A 12,617-nucleotide genomic window follows, 5' to 3' on the forward strand; every position below is an offset into this window, starting at 1 on the left:
TATTAATCTTGAATGAACTGCCAACATTTTTATCTCCGTCAGTATAATGTTGATAGTTTTTAATCATCAAAGATTTTGTTTAATAGCTGGTGAATGATGGTTTACAGTTTTATGTTTTGTATTTAAAATTAACCAACAATACAGATGTATGTGTTATTTTAAGTAAGAAGTGAAGTTATTGTACTTAGTATTTCTACTAAAGAAAAGAATTATAGAATTAGACGTGGGAGTGACATTTTCTTGGACTCTATATTAGTGATGTATGTAATAAAATGTTTAGTAACATTTTGAACCATAGATGAAAAATATATACCAGAGAAAGACAGTTTTGAGAAATTAAATTTAATACATATATACAGTGATATCTGTGTAGAATAAAGGATTTATTGTGATAAGAAAACGTGCATTGTTTTTTGTGAGGGAATGAACCTCATGTTATTACATAAATTAATAGGTGTTTTCTCTGAGAAAACAAACTGTAATAAGTACTCACTCATACCAATGAACATGTTGAATTTTCTGTTTTAGATTTTAACAAAATTTGTACATTGGTTGTTAATGAAAAGATCTTTCTGTAAAATTAATTAGACAAAAAACAACAATAAAACTAAATGTTAAGAATAAATAGTTATACAAAGTATACTTAGAAATGGAGCTTAGAATAAAAATAGTAACAACAAAACATCAGATTTCAAGAGTAAATAATGATATGAAATATATTTAGAAATAGTTTAGAAAACAAATTGAAAGTTTGTTCAACATTAATGAGAGGAAACAAAACTTAATAAAAGAAACACTAGATGTGTTTATGAACTGTATAGTTAATTAGTTAATGTTCATTAGCCTAACATTTGATAGTTGTAGTTATATAATCAGTACATTTAGGTTGTAATGTTTATTGTGGAGACAACTCTTCCTTGAAAGAAGTGTGTTTCTTAGTGTTTTACCAGCAGACATCACATTCATACAGCTAATTTTTAATAAAGAGTTGAGAATTGTCAGTAGCAAAGATTTGTAAAATTAGATTCTTTGAAGTATTTAACCTCAGGGACGTTATACAGCTGAATAACTGTAAAACAAGTGACATTAAACAGCTGAGTAACTGTAAAACAAGTGACATTAAACAGCTGAATAATTGTAAAACAAGTGACATTAAACAGCTGAATAACTGTGAAACAAGTGACATTAAACAGCTGAATAACTGTAAAACAAGTGACATAAAACAACTGACTAACTGTAAAACAAGTGACATTAAACAGCTGAGTAACTGTAAAACAAGTGACATTAAACAGCTGACTAACTGTAAAACAAGTAACATTAAACAGCTGACTAACTGTAAAACAAGTGACATTAAACAGCTGAGTAACTGTAAAGCAAGCAACATTAAACAGCTAAGTAACTGTAAGACATGCCACATTAAACAGCTAAGTAACTGTAAGACATGCCACATTAAACAGTTGAATAATTGTAAAACAAGTGACATTAAACAGCTGAGTAACTGTAAAACAAGTGACATTAAACAACTGAGTAACTGTAAAACAAGTGACATTAAACAACTGAGTAACTGTAAAACAAGTGACATTAAACAACTGAGTAACTGTAAAACAAGTAACATTAAACAAGTGAGTAACTGTAAAACAAGTGACATTAAACAGCTGAATAACTGTAAAACAAGTGATATTAAACAGCTGAATAACTGTAAAACAAGTAACATTAAACAACTGAGTAACTGTAAAACAAGTGACATTAAACAGCTGAATAACTAAAACAATCAGCATTAAATAGCTGAGTGACTGTAAAGCAAGCAACATTAAACAGCTAAGTAACTGTAAGACATGCCACATTAAACAGCTGAATAACTGTAAAACAAGTGACATTAAACAGCTGAATAACTGTAAAACAAGTGACATTAAACAGATGAATAACTGTAAAACAAGTGACATTAAACAATTGAGTAACTGTAAAACAAGTGACATTAAACAGCTGAATAACTGTAAAACAAGTGACATTAAACAGCTGAATAATTGTAAAACAAGTGACATTAAACAGTTGAATAATTGTAAAACAAGTGACGTTAATTTCTTTGCATTTTGAGATCTTTCTTGTTCTAAGACATTATTTAAAACATTTAATTCTGATGTAAGTTTTTATTTTGAGCCTAGAAAGAAAACAAGTAATAAAATCTGTAATTTTTTTCTTAACATGTAAATGTTTTGAACAAAACACACAAAGTCTGAATTATGTTTTGTTTTTAAGTTTTCTGTACTTTTTCATATCAGTTCATTTTAAGCAGACACTTTATTTATGATCTCTGTTTAAAGCCAAAAATATTTAAGTATAATTTGGGAGGAATAACCTCATGAAGGAAATGTTCTTGGTATAATAGTTGATCAGTCTCTTGAAGCCATCCAAGCAGCATGCTGTTGCTAGTAGTTGGGCAAATAGGATTTTAGGTTGTATCTGTAGAAATACTGAACACAAGTCCTGTTAATATTTATGTACTACTTTTTATACACCATTTAGTCATCCTGTTAATACTTCTGTACTGCTTTTTATACACCATTTAGTCACCCTGTTAATACTTCTGTACTGCTTTTTATACACCATTTAGTCACCCTGTTAATACTTCTGTACTGCTTTTTATACACAATTTAGTCACCCTGTTAATACTTCTGTACTGCTTTTTATACACCATTTAGTCATCCTGTTAATACTTCTGTACTGCTTTTTATACACCATTTAGTCTTTTTATACACCATTTAGTCACCCTGTTAATACTTCTGTACTGCTTTTTACACATCATTTAGTCATCCTGTTAATACTTCTGTACTGCTTTTTATACACCATTTAGTCATGTTGTTAATACTTCTGTACTGCTGTTTTAACAAAGCTATTCACTCTGATGTTTTTGGAGGCTTTCATGATGTTGACATTGATAGCATCTTCCGTTGTGGCTTCTTTTATAGCAGGCTGGAAGCATAATACAGTATTGTGATTAGTGTTTCATGTCTGTCATTAGGATTAAAGTATTGTGATTAGTGTTTCATGTCTACCATTACGATTAAAATATTGTGATTAGTGTTTCATGTCTACCATTACGATTAAAATATTGTGATTAGTGTTTCATGTCTGTCATTACGATTAAAGTATTGTGGTTGGTGTTTTATGTCTACCATCACGATTAAAGTATTGTGATTAGTGTTTCATGTCTACCATCACGATTAAAGTATTGTGATTAGTGTTTCATGTCTACCATCACGATTAAAGTATTGTGATTAGTGTTTCATGTCTACCATCATGATTAAAGTATTGTGATTAGTGTTTCATGTCTACCATGAGGATTAAAGTATTGTGATTAGTGTTTCATGTCTACCATTACGATTAAAATATTGTGATTAGTGTTTCATGTCTACCATTATGATTAAAGTATTGTGATTACTGTTTCATGTCTACCATTAGGATTAAAGTATTGTGATTAGTGTTTCATGTCTACCATCACGATTAAACTATTGTGATTACTGTTTCATGTCTACCATTACGATTAAAGTATTGTGATTAGTGTTTCATGTCTACCATCACGATAAAGGTATTGTGATTACTGTTTCATGTCTACCATTACGATTAAAGTATTGTGATTAGCGTTTCATGTCTGTCATTACGATTAAAGTATTGTGATTAGCGTTTCATGTCTGTCATTACGATTAAAGTATTGTGATTAGTGTTTCATGTCTACCATCGATAAAGGTATTGTGATTACTGTTTCATGTTTACCATTACGATTAAAGTATTGTGATTAGCGTTTCATGTCTGTCATTACGATTAAAGTATTGTGATTGCTATTTCGTGTCTACCATCACGATCAAACTATTGTGATTACTATTTCGTGTCTACCATCACGATCAAACTATTGTGATTAGTGTTTCATGTCTACCATTATAATTAAAGCATTATGATTAGTGTTTCATGTCTACCATTATAATTAAAGCATTATGATTAGTGTTTCATGTCTACCATCACGATTAAAGTATTGTGTTTCAGGTTTTTTCCCAGCCAAATATATATAGTATTAAAGTTTGCTTTGAAGGGTTGGGTGTTGTTGGAAACAAATTGGTAGAAGTTCCCTTTAACACTGTTCATGTTTCTGTCTTTAGTTGTATATAACCTTCTTCACTAGTTAACCTTAACCCTGAAAATATCAACATTTTCTTGCACATTTTGTTCTGATTTTCACTTATTGTGTTGAAGTTGTAAGTTGAGGATTTAGTTCTCTGAATGTCAAGTTTGTAGACATGGTTTGGTGTACTGGTCAATTTGTTGCCAACAGTGAGCGAGTGAGTCTTCAAAGCCACATCAGGTTATCTTAAGTGTCCACCGAGGAAATCGAACCCCTGCTTTTGGCTTTGTATACTCGTAAACTTACTACTGTCTAGAAACTGTTGCCAACAGAACAACATGTTTACAATCTTAATATTTATTAGTAATAAAAAGTACATGTTAGTGAACAATGATTAGATATAAATAATTATGTAGGATATCCACCATTACAACGACTGATATCCCCTCTTTATAACCTTAATAAAATAGAGACAGCTTAACCACTCACACACAAAAGGCATTGTGGGAAGAATGAAACTTAAGTTAGAAAAGTGTCAGGTTAGTAGAACTTGGGTATTTGATATAACCCTTACTTGAATGATATAACCCACACTTGAATTATCAGTTAATTAAGGAAAGATAACTGTTACAACGTTCTATACCTAGAGCTATCATTCGTCGAATACATCCAAACTTTAATAGAACCAAACTGAAAAATAGAAGTGGTACATAAACTATATTTTATTTCAGTCAACAGCTTCAGTTGTTTTTGAATGAGTAGATAAACTAATTACACGTTTTCACGAACGTTAACCTGTAATAGTTCTTAGCAATCCAAGCTCTATCTATTAGTAATTACTATCACGTACTTGACTTCAAAACGGAGACACGAGAGAAGCAAAGTGACATTTAAAGAGTGAAAGTTACAGACACTTCTGTGAGAATAGATGGCTTAAACAGTTGTTGACAAAAGTATGCAGATAAGAGGTTAAAATTTTCGTCAGGAGCGGCACCTGGTGGGGCTAGAAAAGAAAGTGAGAGGATTACAGTCTACATCTTACCGGTACTCGTACCTAGGTATTTAAGAAATGAACATGCTTTATCATTACGTATTCTCGGGTGCAGAGGGTAACGCACATTTTGGGGGAGCAGTTTATCCATGGTAGTCACGTTTATTGAATACTCGGAACAATTGAACTTCGAGATGTGTTTAACTCATTCTAAATTAATTCTGATGCATGTTGTTAACTGACTGTAAGATCGTTTGGTTATATACTGTTATTATTTACTCACTATAAAATAATTGTGTTATATGTTATTGTTAATTTATTTTATTACAGAGATGGTTAAGAACATTATATAAAAATAATTTTATGACTGCGAACTAACAAGTCACAAAACAATCATAGCTGACATACAGTCGTGATGGAATAACATGTACCAGAAGTAAAATTTGATTTTATTTAACCTTACGTAATTATGGGTTATGCCAGCAAAAAGTGGTCACTTGGGAAGAGTATGTAACAAACAAATAATGTTCTCGAGTGGTTCACTGATAATTTTGAGAATTTAGAACGCAGTTGATACAGCCCAGAATCATAGTTTTAAACGACGTGTTCTGATCAGGAATATCTGTAGTACTTATTGGCATTGGAAAATAATGCAGATCAAATTTGGACCCCAGCACAATTTAGACTTGCAAGAAGTCGTAGTAAGCAACGTACGGCGTTTTGTGAAAGCTAAAATCTACGAAGAAATAGGTTTATGAACAAAATCTGCCCACATATCCAGGTAATTGTACATTACATGGCCAAAAGTATGTAAACACCCCTTCTAATTAGGGGTTTCGGCTATTTTAGCCACACCCATTGCTAACAAGTGCATAAAATCAACCATACAACCATGCAGTCTCCATAGACAAACATTGGCAGTAGAATGGGTCGTACTGAAAAGTTTAGTGATTTTCAACGTGACACTGTCATAGGATGCCACATATCCAACAAGTTAGTTTATCAAATTTCTGCCTTGCTAGTGCTGCCCCGGTCAGCTGTAAGTGCTGTTATTGTAAAGTGGAAACATCTAGGAGCAACAACAGCTCAGCCACGAAGCGGTAGGCCACACGAGCTCACAGAACGGGACTGCCGAAAGCTGAAGCGCGTAGAAATCGTCTGTTCACAGTTGCAACACTCACCACCGAGTTCCAAACTACCTCTGGAAGCAACGTCAGCACAAGAACTATTCGTCGGGAGCTTTATGAAATGGGTTTCCATGGCCGAACAGTTGCACACAAGCCTAAGATCACCGTGCACAGTGCCAAGCTTTGGCTTTAGTGGTGTAAAGCACACCACCATTGGATTCTGCAGCAGTGGAAACGCATTCTCTGGAGTAATGAATCACGTTTCATTATCTGTCAGTCTGACGGACGAATCTGAGTTTGGTGGATGCCAAGAGAACACTACCTGCCCGAATGCATAAAGCCAACTGTAAGGTTTTGTGGAGGAGTAATAATGGTCTGGGGCTATTTCTCATGGTTTGAATTAAGTCATTTAGTTCCATTGAAGGTAAATCTTAATGCTGTGTGCTTCCAACTTCGTTGCAACAGCTTAGGGAAGGCCCTTTTTTGTTTCAGCGTGGACAAAACGAGGTCCATAAAAACACGGTTTGCCGATGTTGATGTGGAAAAACTTGACTGACCTGCACAGAGCTCTGACCTTAACCCCATCGAACACGTTTGAGATGAATTGAAACACCAATTGCAAACCAGGCCTTCTCGCTCGACATCAGTGCCCGACCTCACTGATGCTCTTGTGGCTGAATAGAAGCGAATCTCCTTAGCCAAGTTCCAAAATCTAGTGAAAAGACTTCCCAGAAGAGTGGAGGCTGTTATAGCAACAAAGGGGGGGGGGAGACTAACTCCATATTAATACCCATGATTTTGTAATGAGATGTTCAACAAGCACATGTGGGCGTGATGGTCGAGTGTCCACATACTTTAGCTAACGTAGTGTATGTCTCTCTAGAAAAACAACATAACTCAAGTTTAAGAAAGTTGGTTTCACGACATAGACGAGAAAGAATTATTGGTATTAAAGTAATTTCGTTTACATTGTTACTTGGTTTTAAAAATATACTAATTATAAAATAAAAAATATTGGATCGTAACTAGTAAGCATAAAATAAAAATATATATACTGCAATTAATAGAAACAAAAAAGGCTCCAGGTGGAAGTGCGGTATGTTTGCAGATTTATACCGCAAGAAACAAGGTTTCAATACCCGTGGTTGGCAGAACACAGGTAACCTGTTGTGTTTAACAGAAACATCACACGTAATAAAAAACGTACACAGTAATGAACAGCGATGAAGTAAAAATATAATGACTAATAGTAATAAAAATAAATTCGATAATTAGTAATAATAGACAAAAATGATCAATAATAAAAGAAAAAACGTACAATAGTTAATAGTAATAAAATATATGACAATAATAATAAAGACAAATATACAGGATAATTATAATAAAATAAAAATGTACAAAATGACGAACAATGATATAAAAATACACAGATAATTAATTAGTTTTGAATTTTGCGCAAAGCTACACGAGAGCTTTCTGTGCCAACTGTTCCTAATTTAATAGTGAAAGTAGATGGAAGGCAACTAGTCATCACAACCCACCGCCAACTCTTGGGCTACTCTTTTACAAACGAATAGTGGTATTGTCATTGTGAGAAAGTAATTCAAACCTTCGAGTTAAGCACCTTACTCCTCTGGCCATGTTGGACCCAAATAAATAATAAAATAAAAAGCCCACGATTAATAGTAACGAAATAAAATACACAATAATTAAGTGTAAAGATGTACAGAATTATTAATAATGAAATAAAAAAATATTAATAAGTAATAAATTCAATAGTTAATTTTAATAAAATAACTAACGTACACAATAAATTACAGTAATGAAATAAAAAATATGTACAGTAATTAATAATAATAATATAAGGAATATTTAATGTTACTAATAAATCATTAATATATGTGATATACAATATACACAGTAATTATAACAAAATAAAAACTGTACGCAATAATTAATAGTAATGAAGTAAAAACACAATTTTAATGAGATAGAAAAAGTGTACACGATAATTAATTGTAGTGAAATAACAAATGCGTACAATAATTAACAGTAATTAATAATTATAGGAAAATATACACAATAATCAAACCAAATGAAATAAAAATATGTCAGTTAGCAATAATAAAGTAAATTCATTAATTATGAAAAATGTACGCAACAATGAATTGTAATGAAATGAAATAAGAGTACAATAATTATAAAAGTAAAACTGTTTTTTCAGGCGTAGGTTTTCAATTATAGATGGCACTACGTTACTTAAAGTGTGCAATCTTATGATAATACAGGACTTGTGACTTGCTGAAGAGTAACTTCTTTAGTTTGTTAGTAAATTAAAAGGATTTACATTTCTTATGTACTTATTTCCAATTTAAGAATGTTATAGAAAACACCAAATAGTAGTTACGATTTAAAAGCTATATTTTCATGGTAATAGTTTTACTAATCTAATTCATCTCACAGTTATTTTCGTAGCACAAGTGGAATCATGTTTAAAATATCACTGAAAATAATATTTAATTGTAAACACAGGGAATACAACAATAACAGCCGTAAGTAGCGAGTGTAAAAACTGTCTAATTTAATGAATTATGGTAATTGAATCTGAAAAAAAACCATCTTCTAGACAATGAAATTGTGAATAATTATTATTATTATTTGAAGTTGAATAAAATTTCTAAGAAAAGGCCTAAAAGTATCATTGAACAAAATTGTGATATTGAAAGTCTTTAAATATTATTTTGTTATGTCGTAATTACCGATTTTACTAATTTTTAATAATATAAAAAGTTTAGACTAAACATTCGAAATATTATTGAATATATTTAATTTTTTAGATTCCCCACACAAACAACATAAAATGGAAAAGATACACATTTTGTGCAGTCCTGCAAAAATGTTACAGTGCATAAAGGCACTGTATTTTATAACAGCTGCTGAAGTGCAGATCCATGTTATTTCTGTCAGCAGGAAGACAGCTTTGGAGAAAACATAATACATATAGAACACTTTACACATGCTCATTGCTAAAAGCAATTAGTAACGCTGTTAAGGTATTGTCACTAGGAAAACGACATATAGAATGAAAATGAAACAAAAATATGTCCGAGAGTTTTATTTCACAGCCTTTATTTATGCACATAAAGTACATATAGTCTGATAGGAGAAATACGTGTTTGGTTAAAGCACTATAATACTACATAGAACCACCATTCATTGCTTACAATGAATACAGTTTAGTTACTTAATACAATCATCACGTAACCATGCTGTATTCAAAACCGTCAATAAACCAGTAGTTTCATACCACCTACAGTAAATATTGACTGCTGGCTGTGTTTAATGAGATATTTGTTTTATAACTTGTTACTTCGTTACTGTTTAGGTAAACTTTCTTTTTCTTTTTCATCTCTCCTCCTCATTGGTGATATTATAACATTTACGTTCTGTCTCTTGCATCCTCTGTCTGCTGTAGCATCAATTGAAACTGCTGAGATAGGATAGATAGCATATCTATATTTTTTTCTAAGCTAACCATCAAATATAATTAATTTCTTATGTGAATAGAGGAACTATCACCCCATCATAGACAAAAATCATTGGCTGTTACAAAAATTATCACAATGGTCTGAACCATGTTCAACCCAGGAGGTGGGTGGCAGTGTTCTTAACAATTCTGATCTGGTGGTCAGATAGTAGAGACAAAAGACAGACGTAACGTACAAATAATTTGTCATAAACCTCACTAACAGTGTTGTGGTGAGATTGCGGAGACGAAAAACAGACGTAATGTACAAATAATTTGTCATAAACCCCACTAACAGTGTTGTGGTGAGATTGTGGAGACAAAAAACAGACGTAACGTACAAATAACCTCTCATAAACCCCACTAACCATGTTGTGGTGAGATTGTGGAGACGAAAAACAGACGTAATGTACAAATAATCTGTTATAAACCTCACTAACAGTGTTGTGGTGAGATTGTGGAGATGAAAAACAGATGTAATGTACAAATAATCTGTTATAAACCTCACTAACAGTGTTGTGGTGAGATTGTGGAGATGAAAAAGAGACGTAATGTACAAATAATCTGTTATAAACCTCACTAACAGTGTTGTGGTGAGATTGTGGAGATGAAAAACAGATGTAATGTACAAATAATCTGTCATAAACCTCACTAACAGTGTTGTGGTGAGATTGTGGTGACGAAAAACAGACGTAATGTACAAATAATCTGTCATAAACCTCACTAACAGTGTTGTTGTGAGATTGCGGAGACGAAAAACAGACGTAATGTACAAATAATTTGTCATAAACCCCACTAACAGTGTTGTGGTGAGATTGTGGAGACAAAAAACAGACGTAACGTACAAATAACCTCTCATAAACCCCACTAACCATGTTGTGGTGAGATTGTGGAGACGAAAAACAGACGTAATGTACAAATAATCTGTTATAAACCTCACTAACAGTGTTGTGGTGAGATTGTGGAGATGAAAAACAGATGTAATGTACAAATAATCTGTCATAAACCTCACTAACAGTGTTGTGGTGAGATTGTGGAGACGAAAAACAGACGTAATGTACAAATAATCTGTCAGAAACCCCACTAACAGTGTTGTGGTGAGATTGTGGAGACAAAAAACAGACGTAACGTACAAATAATCTGTCATAAACCCCACTAACAGTGTTGTGGTGAAATTGTGGAGGCGAAAAACAGACGTAATGTACAAATAATCTGTCATAAACACCACTAAGAGTGTTGTTGTGAGATTGTGGAGACAATGTGTAACAAATCTTATGTTATCATACATCCAGAATTTTGACATACATAAATGGTGGGGTTGATATTTAGATTACATAAAAATGACTGAACCTTACCCAATAGGTGTTGGAGGGAGTTTTACTGTTAATCGTACATCTTAAAATAACCTACTTTGTTGACAAAAAACCAAACAAGTAAGAGGCACGTCAACACATTAACAAATAAGACGTGGAGGCTGCCTATTCGTTGTCGTGATAGGCTTGTAATCGGAGAGTTTAAGATTCGAGTCCTACGTTCGCACAATCTCGCTCCACACTGTTGTTCCGTGGATGCGTTATAGAAGTGACAGTCATAACTCATTCCGATTACAGCACTCCGGTAGTTGGCGAGAGAATGCCTCCCTCCTCTCTAGTCTATTAGCTCAAATTTAGAGACAGATATTGCAGATAGGCCTTATTATCAAGGGCATATCTATGGGTTTCGAACGTACTCCAATATTTTAAAATGTGTCCGCCATCTGTTGAACATTTAACAAAAATAAACACATTATTTTCCTGTAGGATAGTTAAGTTGTAACACACACTCATTACAGTGGGTGTTATTAGATTTGTCTCTAAGATGAGTGAAAACTTTTTGGTAACGAGAAGACAAACAAGGCAGTAGAATTCATAGTAACTAATTATCTTGAGCCATAAAAAGAGTCACTAAACAAACTGTAGCAGCATTACTGATAACAGTACACAGTCTTTTACAAGAATAAGAATATACGGAGAAAAACCGGTTTCAGAAAGAACGCTTACTGAGTGTGATACAGAACAGTACAAAATCTATACTAAGAGGATTGACCGTAATATTATAACGCCGCGAGTTCAAATCTCCATCTAACCAAACATGTTCACCATTTCAGGCCCGGGGGCGTTATAATGTGACGGTCAACCACACTATTCATTGGTAAAAGAGTAGCTCAAGAGTTGGCAGTGGGTGTTGATGACTAGCTGCCTTCACACTGCTGAATTAGGGATGACTAGCGCAGATAGCCCTCGTGTAGCTTTGCACGAAATTAAAAAAACAAAGAAACATATTATAAAGCTTCCACGGCTAAAAGGGCGAGCATGTTTGGTGTGAGGGGGACTCGAGCTCCCGCCCCTCATATTACGCGTCGAGTACCCTAACCATCTGGCCATGCCGGACCGAAAAGCGAAATATACTTTAGTTTGGTAAAATATTTGGTGAAATAGAATAGCATTTGGAATATACTAATAAAGAAATAAGACCAGATATGGGCGTTCAAGTCCAAGTACTAATGTTTTAATGACAAATATAATTAATTATAACCATACTTTATATTAATAAAAACGGCGTTCACGAAGGAATCGTTTTTGTATTAAATAACTTGTATAAATATGATTCATATGATTAACACACATTTGTAACATTTCTTTTGTGAGTATCAGAGACCTTTACATTTTACTAAAGTTGGGCGCATTTCATATAAGAAAGTTATTGTTTCTATATAAGAAAAAATCTAACCTATATAAAAAGCGAGTGTGTGTCTTGTAACGCCAAGCTTGAGTTCTCGCAATAGATAGAGATTCCGTGAAACCTTATAAATGTTATGAG

Source organism: Tachypleus tridentatus, chromosome 7 (genome assembly GCF_004210375.1).
Source record: "Tachypleus tridentatus isolate NWPU-2018 chromosome 7, ASM421037v1, whole genome shotgun sequence".
Lineage (NCBI taxonomy): Eukaryota > Metazoa > Arthropoda > Merostomata > Xiphosura > Limulidae > Tachypleus > Tachypleus tridentatus.